Here is a 17,076-nt window from a genome sequence, read left to right as displayed (position 1 = left end):
CCACCAGGAGGGGAGGCCGGGCGGCGTCCCTTGTCGCCATAGAATCGGAGCTCGCCCGTCACAATGGGCAGAGCCGCGCCAGCCTTCTGGGTCCCCTGAGGATGACGTCGCTGCGCCCCCGCAGTGGCTGTTCCCCCCAGAGGAGGCGGAGAGCCCCAACGTCCCAGCTGAGGAAGGAGCAAGTCAGACAGGTGAGGCCAAGATAACCGGGGGTAACGGCAAACCTCTCCCCCCCCAAATCCCTGAGCCAGCAATATTGGAGGTGGATGTCCCCATGGTAACCCCCTGTCCCAGGCTCTCGGTTTTCAGAGAGGAAAGTTACATCCCACCTTGGGGATGGCCTTATCCGCACTGGGGCCTTAGCCAAGCCCCGGACCCGAGCCCCCACGATGCTCCTTCCAGGGACACCCTGGTGTCCCCACCCGGGCTCAGCGACAGAGGCACCCGCTCGCCGGAGCTCTCCCCTGACTGTCGCACAACTGGGGCGATGTCGACAAGGATCACATGTGTAGAGAAAGGAGTGACGTTGATGATTCGATGCCAGGCGCTGTGCTAAGCTAAACACTCCCTCATGTTTTATTTCATCTACTCAGCATTTACCAACGAGGAAGCGAGGCCCAGGGAGGATCCCTCAGCCGACCGACGTCAGCCGAAGTCAAGCTGAGGACATCTGGCCGCTCCAGGGCCCACAAGCCTCGCCAAGGGCCACTTGCCCTCCCCACGGCTGCAAATGCTGCTCCTGAGATCTCGCTTCTTTCTCCCGGGCTGGGCAAACCGGTAAGGCTCTCTTCTTCTCTGCAGTGGCGTGCTGTCTGCTTCTCTTTCTAACTGTCCCATCTCGCCTTTTCTCCTATTCCATGTGAGATTAGGATGAACAACTACAGTAGAATCTGTCCAGCCCTTTCTTTTGCTAAGAGGTCGTGTCCCCACCTCCCTCCTCCCCCCATCATTTATCCAAGTGCTCCAACGGGAGCTGACATGTTAATATGACGGAACCTTATCCTTTGCCACCGCTGAAGGTCCAGAGAGGCGGACTCCTGGATGATGCCTGAGATGGAGCAGCCCTTTTGCAACCATGAGGCCAAAAGTCACACAGTAGGACTAGAGGAAGAAAAGTGGGCAGGTAGCCTCCCTTGATTTGGGGGAGTTGCTGTACCATATTTTTCTGCTACGGAAGAAAAATAAACCCCTCCTGAGTTTCTGCTACAGAAGACAAACCCAATCTACCTGGTACAGGGTATCTTCAGCTTTAAGAGATATTGCTCACCACTCTCCAAAGTGGTGGTGTAAATTTACACTCCCAGGAGTGGACCGAGAGATCCCCACTGGTCTGCTGGTTAGGATTGTTTGGCTGTGGCAGGAAATGAAGACTAACAGTGGCTTAAACATGATACGTACTTATTCTCTCTGTGTAAAGAAAGTCCCAGAGGGGCAGTGCAGGCTGGCGGGGCCGCTCTGCTGTCCAGTCTCCTCGGAGATGAGGCTCCTTCCCACCTCTCACGCCTCTGCGAACCCCAGAGTGCATCTGCCATCCTCGTGGCCCAAGAGGTAACATCTGCGTTCCAGGCAGCAGGCTGAAGAAGGGGGAAAGAGAGGAAAGGGTGGGTCCCGACGTATGATTATTTTGGACCTAAAGTGCCCAGAGTTGGATTAATTCCAACCCTTTGCTCACATGTTCTTGTCACTGGTTCTAAGGAAGGTTTCTGGCAGCTGCCACAGAACGCGTCCTCCGTGGGCCAGACCTCGTCACGTGGCCACACCTCGCCAAGGGGGACTGGAAAACAGCCTTCGTTCTGGGGCCACAGCTCAGCTGAAAGTTCTACAACCATGGAAGAGAAGGAGAACAAACACTGGGGGACCACCGAAGGGCCTGCCACCGTGGTGGGTACGAAATGCTCTCTTTTTAACGTGGACGTCCCCAGCTAGTACGAGGCTAAGCCAAACGTGATTCCTCACGGCACAAGTTGGCCAGAAGGGCAGAAGGGGATGGCACCTGCCGTCAAGTCCTCCGCACTGTGGTGACAAGGGAGACGGACCCTAAGGAAGTGTTTTTAGACTGTACAGCACTTTGCCGTGAAGAGCACTTCAACATTGACTAAATACTTTTATATTCGTGGTTTTGCAACACTCTCACAACAGCCCTGAGAGATGAGCGGGGATTTTCCTCCTGTGGCCCCACCCCGTTCCCTCCACCCACCTCCCCCCTGCTCTGCGCCACCCATCCCCTTACCTTCTGGCTCTGGTTGGATTCATCCCCTGAGGCACCCACAGGTGTTGGCAGGGCAGGAGGGGGTAGGGCAGGGCAGCTCTCCAGGGCAAGAAGAGCCTGATTTGTAGAGGCGCTTGCCAGCTTCTCTGGGGGAGATGCTCCCCCGTGGCAGATTTCAAGCAGCGAGCCCCGCTGAACTTGGTTTGAAGAGAGATGTGCAGAGCAGGCCCCAAGGGAGCTCCAGGTCAAAGTACCTGTCCCCAGCCTCCCTCCCGCTCAGGCCACCGTTTGGGGGAGCTATGCTCCTCCACCCACGTCTACAGCTCCTGGGGTGCTGCCCTTTCCCACGGCCACTCTCCATTACGAGCCCCTCTCCCGCCCTGGCTGGTCCCAGGAAGCCGCGCCGACCGCGTCGGGTCCCTCAGCCCCCAACACCTTCGAGAGGAGACCCGTCATTAGACTGCCTTCCACCTCCGAGTGGGCCTTCCGTTTCCTGCCGGGTCCACACCCAGGTGGGAGTTAGTAATTATCTCCACCCGCAGAGAAGTTAAGTAACACCCACAGGCATGCCCCTAACACGTGGTGGAGTCCAAACCAGACCCCTCTCAGGCCAGGTTCAAGGCCAGAATCAAATAGGGCTCGTTCTCCACACCTCCCTGACACTCTTAAGTCTTGGGGCGATGACTTTACAAGAGGATTTCTTTTCGTGCCCTTTCAGCACCTCACAAACAAAGGGGCTGTGCTGGCCAGTGCCCAATGCTGCTTCTCCTACACCCTAAAACAGAATAAAGGCAATGAGGAAGGAGTAAGCCAAGGATTTAGGATTTTAAAACCTTAATATGGTACTGTTTCCAACCCAGTGTTTTGTGTGCATTTGTTTTCTCTCCACCAATGGAGCAGAAAATCCTTGACAAGGGAAACTTTCATTTTTAAATCTATTTTGGGGAAGTGGACATGGCTCAACTGATGGAGCTTCTGCCTACCTTATGGAGGGTCCAGGGTTCAAACCCAGGGTCTCCTGACCCATGTGGAGCTCGCCCACATGCAGCGCTGCCGCGCACAAGGAGAGCCCTGCCATGCAGGGGCGCCCCCGCGTAAGAATGCCCCACGCGTAAGGAGGGCGCCCCACGCGTAAGGAGGTCACCCCACAAGGAGAGCAACCCCAGGTGAAAAAAAAAAAAGTGCGGCCTGCCCAGGAGTGGCACTGCACACATGGAGAGATGACGCAGAAGATGACACAACAAAAAGAGACGCAGTTTCCCAGTGCCCCCTGACAATGCAAGGGGAAGCAGAAGAACACACAGCAAATGGACACAGAGCAGACAACAGGGGGAAGGGGGAGAGAAATAAATAAAAATAAATCTTTAAAAAATAATAATAACTAAATCTATTTTGCATCTGCTCTGTATTTAGCTTCATGGTCTGTTAGACAAGGTATAGATCACTGGTTAAGGTGGATCCCCATTTCCCCTCTTTTGAAGGCTTATTAAAAACACTTACAGGGGAGCAGATGTAGCTCAGTGGTTGAGCCTGCTTCCCATGTACAAGGTCCTGGGTTCGATCCCCGGAACCTCCTAAAAACAAACAAAAAAACTCTCACTGGGGAGTGGATGTAGCTCAGGGGTTGAGCTCCACCTTCCCAGGTATGAGGTCCTGGGGTCAATCCCCAGTACCTCCTAACCTAAAAAAAAGCTTACAAATTTGCCCAAGAAAATCAAAACTGAAAAAAGAATAAACCTGGCCAGGAAAAATGAAGGTCAATTTTTCCGTCTGCTCGGATTTCCTAGGGGCAACGGTGGGCAGGGCTGCTCATTATTGATGTCATTGTTTTTAGAGGGTTGACTTACTGGGCTGAACCTCCAAGGATCCAAGTCTTTGAAAACAAATCCTGCAGCGCTCAGCCTGCTTGAGTCTCCAGGGCTGACGACAGCGGAGGCTCATCCTGCCGCGTGCCTCTCTTCACATGCCATGCCCTCTGCTAGGGACATAGTGGCCAAAACTGCCAGTTAGAGAGTGTCTGTTAAGGCAATACTGAGTGCATGCCAGTGTTTATTCACTCAGTCAATAAATATTTACTCAACATCTACCACGTGCTAACAGTGTTTCTAGATAAGTCTCAGGCATTTCACCAAAAATCAGCTCTTGCAATAACAAATCAGGGATTAAGCAGTTCATCTATTGTCCAGTATTCCTAATTCTTGATTAATCAAAAGTTATTTTCAATGAACTACTGACAACCTTTATAGCAAATTGGTTCATTCAATGTGTTTTTTGACATGACAGTTTTTGTGTACTTTGAATTTTAGATCTTTTACATCACAAGAGCTAAGGATTTTATGGAAGGAAGGTGGGTCTGTTTCTTCAGCACAGTACTGCCATTCCTTGTTTTAATTCCTGGATTTTCTGTCTTTTGCAGGAGAGAAAGTAGTGGGATTATGGGGACTATGAGGAATGTTTTCAGACGTGCGTCTGCACAGTTCCAGAAACCCTCAGCTCCTACACAGGCTCGCTCTGGCTTGTCATGCCACCAAATAGAAGTGTCATCTCTGTGTTCCTGGAAAACCTAACCTGCATTTGAGGAAAGCCAATCCATTTGCATGTCAAACTTTGAGTGTCCAAGAAGTTCTCAGGTGTCTGGACTATAAAACACGTCTTTGTTTCATTCTGCAAGGTGAACTAACTGGATTCTTTCTGTAAATAGCAACCAGATTGTTGTGATTCATCAGCGCTTTTTTATTATGATTCGTGATTCACATGGTACTGTGGAAATTACAATGGACGCACAACACATTTTACACCCATGTTGAAAAGGTCTCAGGCACCTGTAATGTGCAGCATATTTGTTTTACCCTACATTGCAAACTGTCTGGAAAATTAACTCCACCCCTCTCCCTTTTATTCAAGAGAACAATCCCTAGATCAGGACAAGTCAGACTGCACTGAAAGACAAGAAGGATAAGTTGACCAACTAGAAAGTTTATTAAGTTGAAAGGAAGAAACTAACATTTACAAAAATCCTTGACTCTTCTGATGTGCATGACACCCCAAATTCAAATCACATCAGACGTAGCCATTGGAATAATGGAATTTGGGGCATCCTCACTGAAACATGAATTGCTGTACACTTTGCGCGTAGTTTATAGGAAAGCTGTCGCGTAATTGATAATTTGGAGAATTGGTTGCTCAAAGAATTGCTGCCATCGGGCAGGTTGTGCTGGACACCGTGATGGGCACGGTGACTACTGCCCCCGAGTTCGTGGTGCTGACCGTCTTGGGGGAGAGACGGACATGATTGCGCAAATAGGTGGGTGTCATTGGAACAGGCACAGGGCACTCTAAGAGCAGGCGACGTTGGGACCTCGAGGGATCTGAAAGGTAATCAGGGAGAGGATAAATGAACAGAGGGCGACTGCAGTGCCATGAGAATGGAGGGTCAAGAACCTTCCAGGCAGAGGGACAGCCTGTAAGGAGGCCCTGATGCCGAGAGGAGCTTAGTTCACTCAAGAAACCCAGAGGAGGTCAACGTGGCTTTTAAGGGAAGCAGGTCACTCAGGCCCTGGCAGACAGTCTCCAGGGTTGTGGCCAGGAAGCTTGCCCTCTGTGACCTTGACGGCCTGCCCCGTGCAGAAGGCAGAGATACAACTGGTAACATCAAAAAAGCTGCTTTAGTAGAGCTCTTGAGATCTGAAGAAAAACACCTTAGAAATAAGACACCACAAAATGCACTATCACTGTGAGTTTATTTGTTCTTTCCCCTAAATTCTGAAAATGAAATATTTACTTTAATTCCGTTTCTACCATCCATTGGAGTTTCATTCTTACGTCCACACTGTGTTTCGAGGCGTGCTGAGGTTTCCATGAAGACTTTACGGTATTGTTTCCGCCCCTGGAAAGACAGCTGCTTTTGTCCTCTCTCAGTTTGAATGGGATAGGCCTCCGAAAACACAAAATAAAAGGCAGCCCTAATTACAAGTATGGTTCAAAACAGAGAGCAATGAAATGGAAAACACCAGCCTCCAGAATCGTAAAGCAAAACGGCAAAATAAATATGTATTTTTCTGCTGAAGAGAAAATGAACAGTGCCTTGGAATGTGACAGAAAGTTCATCTCAGCCCCACGTAGGGAGAGAAGCAGGGGGAGGGCAGAGCGCCTTGACGAAGACGAGATCTGCAGGCTTTTCAAAATCTCCCTTATCCTCTTATTTTGTACTATAAAACATAATGGAGATTTCATCAACTTGGCAGGAAATGGCAAGCCAATAAAAGAGCCTTGTTACAAAGATAATAAAAAGACAAAATCATAAAGGATAGACTTGGGCTGAGTCCACACATTCTCCAACTCAGCTGAGTTGGAGAATGTGACAGGCCTGTCACCTCAGTTAGCAGAGGGGGTGACGTACCAGCTTGTCCTCTCTTGTTCTTACAGGGATCCCAGGGCATTTGGGCCCACATGGTGTGCCTCAGAAGGCCAGCAGGCAGTCTGGCAGTGTGGCTCCTCCCTCGGCCCCGTGTCCTGGGCTTGCTTAGCTCTGAAGGGGATTCCACATGGAGGAGTCAGCAGGGCAGCACTGAGGCCAGTCCACGGACGCCCCTTTAGGCGAGGCCTCCCGGGCTTCTTCCTTGTGCTCTTCAGCCCCCTCTGACTTCAAACTTACCTTGCCACCAAAACATCAGCTGCCTTTTTCTTACTTCCCCCTGGCGCTGGAGTTCGCTGTGAGGTAGGGAACCCTCCCGCTAGAATCTGGCTCCTCCAAGTGTGGTCCTTGGACCAAGGGCATCAGCATCGCCTGGGAGCTTACTAGAAATGCCGCATCTCAGGCACCTCCCCAGACCTACTGAACCAGAATCTGCTTTTTAAGCAGTTCCCCAAGAGATTCACATGCCCGTGAAGAGTGAGAGGCACCGCCCTAAATAATCAGGAGGCACGGGAGACGCCTTGGCTGCAGCAGCTCAGCTCTTCCATTGAAAGGGCAGTGAATTCAAGGATGACCTTGTACTGCACCCTTTAATTGGGCAAAGATCACTGGAGTACTGCGACTGCAAAGATCCTGCAACCAAAGTGGTGGCTGAAAAGAAGAGGTTGCATCATATATACCTAGAAGTTTTTCCATCAACTCAAAACCTTCCAGGACTTCTGAGAAAATGGCAGAATAGAAAGATATGGGACTCTCGTCCAGAAAAGTAGCTAGAGGACAGGCAGAAAGGGCCTGGAAAAAAATCTATGAGATGTAAGACATCAGGGGAAGGCTGGAAACTGCCCAGAGGAGAGAGGGGCAAAGGAAAAGAATCACAACGGCAAAACTGTGAGTCAAAAAAAGCAGCTGCAAATGCCCGCCCCTCCCCCACATTAAAGACACGTTTGGATGCTCAGGCCTTGGGGCCAGCAGCAACAGAAAAAGGGAGCCCCAGGGATCCACCGCTCCAGGAAAGAAGAGACACAGCCTAAAGCTGACTCAACTTTTAGCCCACAGATTTGGTCAGGCCAGATAGGGCCGTGCCATTGTTTGCCTTGGGAGCCAGCAAGGGACTAAAGAGAGCCAGGACTAAAGAGATCCGACCCTCTCAATCTTCCCCCTTACTCACTAGGACTGGTTTTTGAGGATGCAGAGGGCAGTGGAATTACTTCCTACCCAGGAAAAGGGAAGGGGCTGCCAGCAAAGGTTGGGGAACTGCCTCTGAGGAAATTTGATTTATGAGGCTCTTAGCCTCCAAGCAGGATCCTCTATCACATTGATCTGATCTGTGTTGCAGCAAACACACTCCTACTGGGCACTGAACTGAAAGGGATGCCAAAGAGCTCAGTCTGTGGCAGAACAAAGAAGTATATGTGAGGAAATTAAAAGTAAAAGGGACTTTTTCTGGCAACTACAGTCTGATTCCCCAAGGCTCTAGGAAGCAGGTCTGCAACCCATTACTGGGTCCAGGGCCCAGATTTGAGCAACTAACAGGGACAAACCTAAAGACCTAGAGCAGGTTGAACTAAGAATCAAAGAACAGCAGTAACACAGTCTCCCCTCACTAACACCCTATGAAAGGAAGAGAAATCGAGCTTCTGAGTAAACTAACCACCCTAATCAGATGCCTAGAGTTCAGCAAAAAATTACAAGCCATACTAAGAAAATAGAAGAAATGACCCAAGAAAAGGACTATAACAAAGTCCTAGAAGAGACAAAAGAGTTTAGACAACTAATCAAGAGGCACACAAATTTCCAAAATTTAATGAGTTGAAAGACAATACGGCTAAAGAGATAAAGGGCATCCAGAAGACACTGAGGGAGCACAAAGAAGAATTTGACAACCTGAATAAAAAAGTAAAAGAGCTCATGAGAATGAAAGGCACAATAGGTGAATACTCACAATAGGTGAGTAGGGAGGATTGTGGGAGGGTGGCAATGGACTAACAGACAGAACTGAATGCTCTCACAAATACAATGGAGAAAGAGCCAAAAGCTGTCTGAGGGAATTGCTTTGGGGTCAGCAGACCAGGACAGTGCTGCATGACTCCCAGGAGGGTATGGGACAAAGAGATGAAGAAGCTGAAATGACAAACATGAATTACCAAGCCCCCATGGCAGCTGGGAAGGGCTCCCCTCCCCACCCTCAAGATTCCAAGCTGGGGTAAAACCTCTGCAGCCTATTGGGAGAGGAACAAACATCTTCCTCCCTGTCAGCCATTTCAAGGGAAAAGGGAGGGGAGGTAGGGGTGCTTTTCTTCAGTGAATTTGGCCAGCAGAGACTGCTTTGACTCTCTGATCTGGAGATTAAGCACAGGAACACAGGAAAATGGAGACTTAAACTCCTCAGTGGAAAGGTGTGCTAACTAATGCCAACTGCTGGCTGTTCTGGAAACTGCATGGACAAAAACTGGTCCCCACTCTCTGTATCTAAACCCCCTGGGTGAAAATCTGCACTTCACTGGTGAGTCCCTGCCCCAGTTTTGAAAACTTAAGCTGGGCAATTTTAAAGACTGAAAATAAGTTGAACCAAATATCAAAGAAGAGCTGTGAAGGAAAAAAAAAGGCAAGAGAGAGAAATTGACCATCAGGGTAAATTCACCAGCATATTCAAGGCCTAGACATCAGCAAATAATTACAAGCCATACTAGGAAACAGGAAGAGATGGCCCAGCCAAAAGAACAAACCAAATATGCTGAAGAGATACGGGATTTAAGACAATCAGTGATAATCACACAACTCTCCTAAATCACTTCAAAGAATTTAAAGAAAATATGACTAAAGAGATAAAGGATATTAAGAAGACACTGAGAGAGTATAAAGAACAATTTGAAGGCCTGCAAAGAAAAGTCACAGACCTTATGGGAATGAAAGACAAGATCGATGAGATTAAAAATATATTAGAAGCACATAAGAGCATATTTGAATGGCTTGAAGACAGAATTAGTGATTTCAAAGACAACATCTGAACTGAAAAGACAGGAAAACAGAAAGAGAAGAGAATGGGAAAAATGGAATGGAGTCTCAGGGAATTAAATGACTATGAGAAATGCACAAATATTCTCATTATTGGTATACCAGATGGAGACTAGAATGGAAAAGGGCAGAAAGAATATTTGAGGTAATAAGACAGAAAACTTCCCAACCCTAATGAAGGACATAAATATCAATATCCAAGAAGAACAATGCACCCCAACAATAAATCTGAATAGACCTACCCAAGATACCTACTATTCAGAATGACAAATATCAGAGATAAAGAGAAGATTCTGAAGGCAGCAAGAGAAAAGCAAAGCATCATATACAAGGGAAACTCAATAAGATTAAGTGCCAACCTCTCATCACAAACCACAAAGGAGAGAAGAAAGTGGTATGATGTAGTTAAGGTATTGAAAGAGGAAAACTGCCAGCCAAGAATTCTGTATTGGGCAAAGTTGTCCTTCAAAAGTGAGGGTGAGTTCAAAGTCTTCACAGGCAAATGAAAACTGATAGAATATGTCACAAAAAGACCAGATTTACAAGAGATACTAAAGGGGGTGCTGCAGCCTGAAAGGAAAAACAAGGGTGAGAGATTTGTAGAATAATTTAGAAATGAAGATTATTAGGAAGGATAAGCTAAAGGATAAGAAGACAGACAATAGGCCAATATGATAACAGAAAGCTGAAGGACAAAATGGATGAAGAAATAATGCCTTTACAATAACAACACTGAATTTTAATGGACTGAACTCCCCAATCAAAAGACATAGATGGATAGAATGGATAAAAAAGTATGAGCCATCTATATGTTGTCTACAAGAGATACACCACAGATATAAGGACACAACCAGGTTAAAAGTGAAAGTTTGGGAAAAGGTACTCTATGCAAATAGTAACCAAAAAAGAGCTGGAGTAGACCAGATAAATGTAAAATAATAATATTATAGTATATGAAAATTACCCAGTACAACTGGCAAATCATTCCTATGATCAATATTCTGTAATTTTTTTCATACAAAATAAACACTTGCTTTTAATTGAGGAGGGCTTGAGAAGAGATATATTTTTGGATACTTCATTTTTCTTTAACCCTTTCTTATTCATACTCTTTAATTAAAATAATCTATCTGGATCAATAATGACTTAGCATGACTACTGTTGAAAAAGATTTTGAGATTTTCTGCCTCATAAAATTATGAGGCAAATTGTTATCTGCTGCAATTTGTTCCAATGAGATGTGAAGAATTCCCAAACAGGAATTTGATTATCTAGAAAGAATTATGGCCTAAAGGAAATTAAATAACTAAACCAATAATTTATTTCATTCTTATAGAGATTATATCCAATAGTTACAGCTGTAATATAAAAATTAGAATTATAATTAATTTCTATTATATTTGAAATATCATTTACATTTATAAAGATTTGTTGCTATGTTATCTATTTTTTATAATTGATTATATTAAATTTAACCTGGCCTTCCACTCTTTTAAAATTTGTAATTTTTTTCAATTTATTTTTCTATTTATTTTACAGTTTTACAATAAAAGAGCTTTTTTTAAAATCTTTCTGTTCACTTTATTTTTTTCTTTCCCTCCCCCCTTGTCTCCCACCCCCTCCTGCTGTTTTTGTTGTCTGTATCCATTTGCTATGTGATCTTCTGTATCTCTTTCTCTTTTTGTCTTCTCCTTTTATCTTTCTCTTCTAGGAATCATGGGGATTCAATCATGGGGACCTCTGATGTGGAGAGAGATTCCCTGTTATTTGCACCACTTCAGTTCCTGGTCTCTGCTGTGCTTCACCTTGACTCTCCCCTTTGTCTCTCTTTCGTTGCGTCATCATCTTGCTGCGTGACTCACTTATGCAGGCACTGGCTCACTGTGCGGGCACTCAGCTTGCTGTGTGGGCACTGGCTCACTACGCAGGCACTCAATTCTCCATGCGGGCACTCATGCAGGCATTTGGCTTGCCACATGGGCACTGGTTTGTACAGGCACTGGGCTCATCACACAGGCACTGGGCTTACCAGGCAGGCACTCGCCTCACCACACGAGCACTCAGCTTGCCACATGGGCACCCACGTGGGCACTCAGCTCACCACGCGGGCACTAGCTCACTGCACAGGCACGTTTTCTCTTCTTTTTCACCAGGAGGCCCCAGAGATCAAACCCTGGCACTCACATATGGTAGGCAGAGGCCTTATCATTTGAGCCACATCCGCTTCACAGTAAAGGGGTTTTCAACAGTTTAAAAAAAGCCATTGATTGCACACTTTGGATAGATTATATGGTATGTAAATATATTTTTTAAAAACTGCTTAATAAACAATTATGAAAGAATAGCTAGAAATAGCAGCTATTTACAGCAGGAGAAACAGATTGAGAGGAGAGTACTTTTCTTATTTATTATTGAAATAATGAAAATGCTTTAATAATGAAGTGATGAATGCACAACTATGTGATTATAACAAATACCATCGATTGTACACTTCGGATTTATTAATATGTACCAATAAAATTGATTTGTTTAAAAATTTTTTTAAAAACCCACAGTAGAGGCATACAACACTAGACTCAAAATGACAGAAGAAAAAATAAGTGATAGAGAAGACAGAACATCTGAAATTGGAGAGAGAGAAGAATACAGAAAAAAGAATAGAAAAAATTGAGCAGGGGCTCAAGGAGTTGAATGATAACACAAAAGGCAACAACATACATGTCATAGGAGTTCCAAAAGGAGAAGACAAGGTAAAAGGGGCAGGAAGAGTATTTGAGGAAATTATCGCGAAAATCTCCCAACTCTCATGAAAGAACTGAACTTATACGTCTAAGAAGCACAGCATACCCCAATCAGAATAAATGCAAGTAGACCTACTCCAAGACACATACTACTCAGAATGTCAAACATCAAAGATAAAGAGAAAATTCTGAGAACAGCAAGGGAGAAGCAAAGCATCACATACAAGAGACACCCAGTAAGATTTAGTGCAGATTTCTCATCAGAAATAATGGAGGTGAGAAGAGAGTGGTATGATACAATTAGGTTACTGAAAGAGAAAAACTGTCAGCCAAGAATTCTTTATTCTGCAAAATTGTCCTTCAAATATGAAGGTGAGTTTAAAATATTCACAAACAGAAACAGATTTTATAAAAAAGAAACCACCTTTGCAGGAAATAGTAAAAGAAGCCTTAGAGACTGAAAGAAAAAGGAGAGAGGCTTGGAGGAGAGTGTAGAAGAAAGAATAGCAGAAAAGGTAACCAAAAGAGTAAAAAGACATGGGAAACGGACTTTGGCCCAGTGGTTAGGGCGTCCGTCTACCATATGGGAGGTCTGCGGTTTAAACCCCGGGCCTCCTTGACCCGTGTGGAGCTGGCCATGCGCAGTGCTGATGCGCGCAAGGAGTGCCGTGCCATGCAAGGGTGTCCCCCGCGGTCCCCCACGCGCAAGGAGTGTGCCCGTGAGGAAAGCCGCCCAGCGTGAAAGAAAGTGCAGCCTGCCGAGGAATGGTGCCGCCCACACTTCCCCGTGCCGCTGACGACAACAGAAGCGGACAAAGAAACAAGACGCAGCAAATAGACACCAAGAACAGACAACCAGGGGAGGGGGGGAAATTAAATAAATAAATAAATCTTTAAAAAAAAAAAAGTAAAAAGACAGATGAAAATAAAGTATGATGTATGAAAACAAAGAATAAAAAGGTGGAAGTAAATAATGCATTTAAAGCCAATCAAAAGATATTGGCTGACAGAATGGATTAAAAAAACATGAATTGTTTACAAAAGATGCACCTTAGACCCAGGGATACAAAGCAGCTGAAAGTAAAAGGTTGGAAAAAGATACTCCATGCAAATAGTAATCAAAAGACAGCAGCAGTAGCTATACTAATATTGGACAAAACAGATCTTACATGTAAAAGTATTAGAGATACAGAAGGCCACTATAGATCAATAATAGGGAAAATCTACCAGGATGAAGTAACAGTCATAAATATCTATACACCTAACCAAGGTGCCCCAAAATACATGAGGCAATCTCTGGCAAAATTTTTGAAGGGAGAAATAGATGTCTGTACAAGAATGGTTGTAGAATACCACTCTTATCATTAGAATAACTAGAGAGAAGATCAACAAGGAAGCAGAGAACTTGAACAATATGATAAACAAGCTAGACCTGACAGACATATACAGGACATTGCACCCAAACTCAGCAGGTGGTACATTCTTCTCAAGTGCCCATGGATCTTTTTCCAGGAGAGCCCACATGTTAGGTCACAATGCAGTTCTCAAAAAATACAAAAAGATTGAAATTATACAAAGCACCTTCTCAGATCAGAATAGAACAAAACCAGAAACCTAATAGCCAGGAAAAAGGTAAATTCACAAACGTGTGGAGGCTACACAACATACTCCTAAATAAGAAGTGGGTTAAAGAGGAAATTGTTAAGTGGAATCAGTAAATATATTGAGACATGAAAACGAGAACACAATTATCAAAACTTATGGTATACAACAAAGACAGTCTTGAGAGGGAAATTTATATCCCTAAAGGCCTAGCTTAAAAATGAAGAAAGAACTAAAATCAAAGATCTAACTGAACTGGAAAAACTAGCGGGGAAAAAAAACAGCAAACTTTTCTCAAAGCAAGCAAAAGGAAAGAAATAAACATTAGAGCACAAATAAATGAAATTGAGAATAAAACAAAAAAAAATAGAGAAAATCAACAACAACAACAAAAAAAAAACAAAAGCTGGATCTTTGATAAAATCAAGAAAATGGACAAACCCCTAGCTTGGTTAACAAAAAAAGAGAGAAGATGCAAATAAGTAAAATCAGAAATGAAAGAGGTGAAGTTATAACTAATGCCACAGATATAAAAGGATCATAAGAGAATATTATGAGGAACTGTATGCCAACAAACTGAACAGCCTAGATGAAATGAACAAACTCCTAGAAATGCACAAACCTTCACTGACACTACAAGAAATACAATAACTTAACAAACCAATTACATATAAAGAGATTGAAACAATCATCAAAAATCTCACAACAAAGAAAATTCCAGGACTAGATGGTTTCACAGGTGAAATCTACCAAGAATGTCAAGAAGAATGAACACCAATCCTGTTTAATACCTTTCAAAAAATTGAAGAGGAGGGAAAATTTCCCAACACATTTTATGAAGCCAGCATCACCCTAATATCAATGCCAGAAAAAAACACTACAAGAAAAGAAAATTACAGACCAATCTCTCTAATGACAATAGATGCAAAAATTCTCAACAAAAACTTGCAAATAATACCCAATATCATATCAAAATCCATCACAACCAAGCAGGATTTATCCCTGGTATGCAAGATAAGTTCAACATAAGAAAATTAATCAATGTACTAAACCACATTAACAAATTGAAGGGAAAAAAACCCACATGATCTTCTTATTCATGCAGAAAAGGCATTCAAAAAAAATCCAGCATCCTTTCTTGATAAAAAAAGTACTTCAAAAGAGAGGAATGGAAGGAAAATTCCTAAATGTGGTTTTTTAAAAAGACATATACAAAAATTCCACAGCCCACATCCTACTCAATGGGGAAAGGTTGAAAGTTTTCCCTCTAGGATTGAGGACAAGCAAGGATGCCCACTGTCACTACTGTTATTCAACATTGATCTAGAAGTTCTAGCTAGAACAATTAGATGAGAGGAAAAAAGGCACCCAAATAGGAAAAGAGCTAATGAATGAGTTGAGCAAAGTGGCAGGATACAAGATCAGCATACAAAAATTAGTAACGGTTTTCAGTACACCAGCACTGAACAATCTGAGGAGGAAAATAGGGGGGAAATTCCATTTACAATAGCAACAGAAAGACTCAAATACCTAGGAATCAATTTAACCAAAGATGTACAGGATTTATATGCAGAAAACTACAAAATGTTGCTAAAAGAAATCAATAAAGACCTAAACAAATGGAAAGACATTCTGTGTTCATGGATTGGAAGACTAAAAATCATGACAATCAATCCTAACCAAACTGATTTATAGATTCAATGCAATACCAATTAAAATTCCAACAGCGTACTTTACAGAAATAGAAAAGGAAATTACCAAAATATTTGTAAGGGAAAGTGCATCCAAATAGGCAAAAGCATCTAAAAAAGAAGAGCAACATGGGAGGAATTTCACTGTCTGACCTTGAAATATGTTACAAAGCTACAGTGGTCAAAATAGCATGGTACTGGCATAAAGATAGACACAGATCAATGGAATAGAATTGAGAGTACAGAAATAAACCCTCACCTCTATGGCCAACTGGTTTTTTGTTTTGTTTTGTTTTTCAATTTTTTATTTTTTATTGAAGTATGTCATTCTTACAAGAACACGTATAAGCAATAAGTGTATAATAAGATTATGAACTTACAATATAAACATACATAACATACACAGGGGTCTCATACGTCACCCCTCCACAAACTCTTTGCATTGTTGTGAGACATTTGTTACAAACTATGTAAGAGGGAAGCAGACTTGGCCCAATGGATAGGGTGTCCGCCTACCACATGGGAGGTCCGCAGTTCAAACCCCAGGCCTCCTTGACCCGTGTGGAGCTGGCCTGTGCGCAGTGCTGATGCACACAAGGAGTGCCATGCCACGCAGGGTGTCCCCTGCGTAGGGGAGCCCCATGCGCAAGAAGTGCGGCCCGTAAGGAGAGCTGCCCAGCACGAAAGAAAGTGCAGCCTGCCCATGAATGGCGCCGCACCCATGGAGAGCTGACACAAGATGACGCAACAAAAGAAACACAGATTCCCAGTGCCGCTGCTAAGGATAGAAGCAGTCACAGAAGAACACACAGCGAATGGACACAGAGTGCAGACAACTGGGGGGGGGCAGGGGGAAGAGGAGAGAAATAAATAAATAAATAAATAAATAAATAAATAAATAAATAAATAAAAACTATGTAAGAGCATCATCAAACTATTACTACCAACTATAGTCCTTATCTTACCTTTGGTGTATTATCCCCCCAACCCATACTACTTTTTTAAAAATATATTTTTGTTACAGATAGTGTGAACTTGCAAAACAATCACAGATGTGTAGATTTCCCATACAACTCCATGGTGGAACATTTGTTACAGATTATGAGACAATGTCATCAGACTATTAAGACCAATCATGGTCCATAGGGCCAACTATTTTTTGACAAACCTACCAAGGCCATGTTGACAAGACAAAACAATCTCTTCAACAAATGATGTTGGGAGAACGGAATATCCATAACCAAAAGAATAAAACAGATCCTTATCTTACTCCCTATACAAGAATCAACTTGAAATGGATAAAAAACCTAAACATAAAAGCCAGGACCATAAAACTACTAGAAGAAAATGTAGGGAAACATCTTAAAGACCTTGTGGTAGGTAGTGGTTTCTTGGACCTTACAC

The sequence above is a fragment of the Dasypus novemcinctus genome, chromosome 6 (genome assembly GCF_030445035.2).
Source record: "Dasypus novemcinctus isolate mDasNov1 chromosome 6, mDasNov1.1.hap2, whole genome shotgun sequence".
NCBI classification, from domain to species: Eukaryota; Metazoa; Chordata; class Mammalia; order Cingulata; family Dasypodidae; genus Dasypus; species Dasypus novemcinctus.
The sequence above is the reverse complement of the archived record's forward strand: the minus strand, read 5'-3'. Positions refer to the sequence as shown.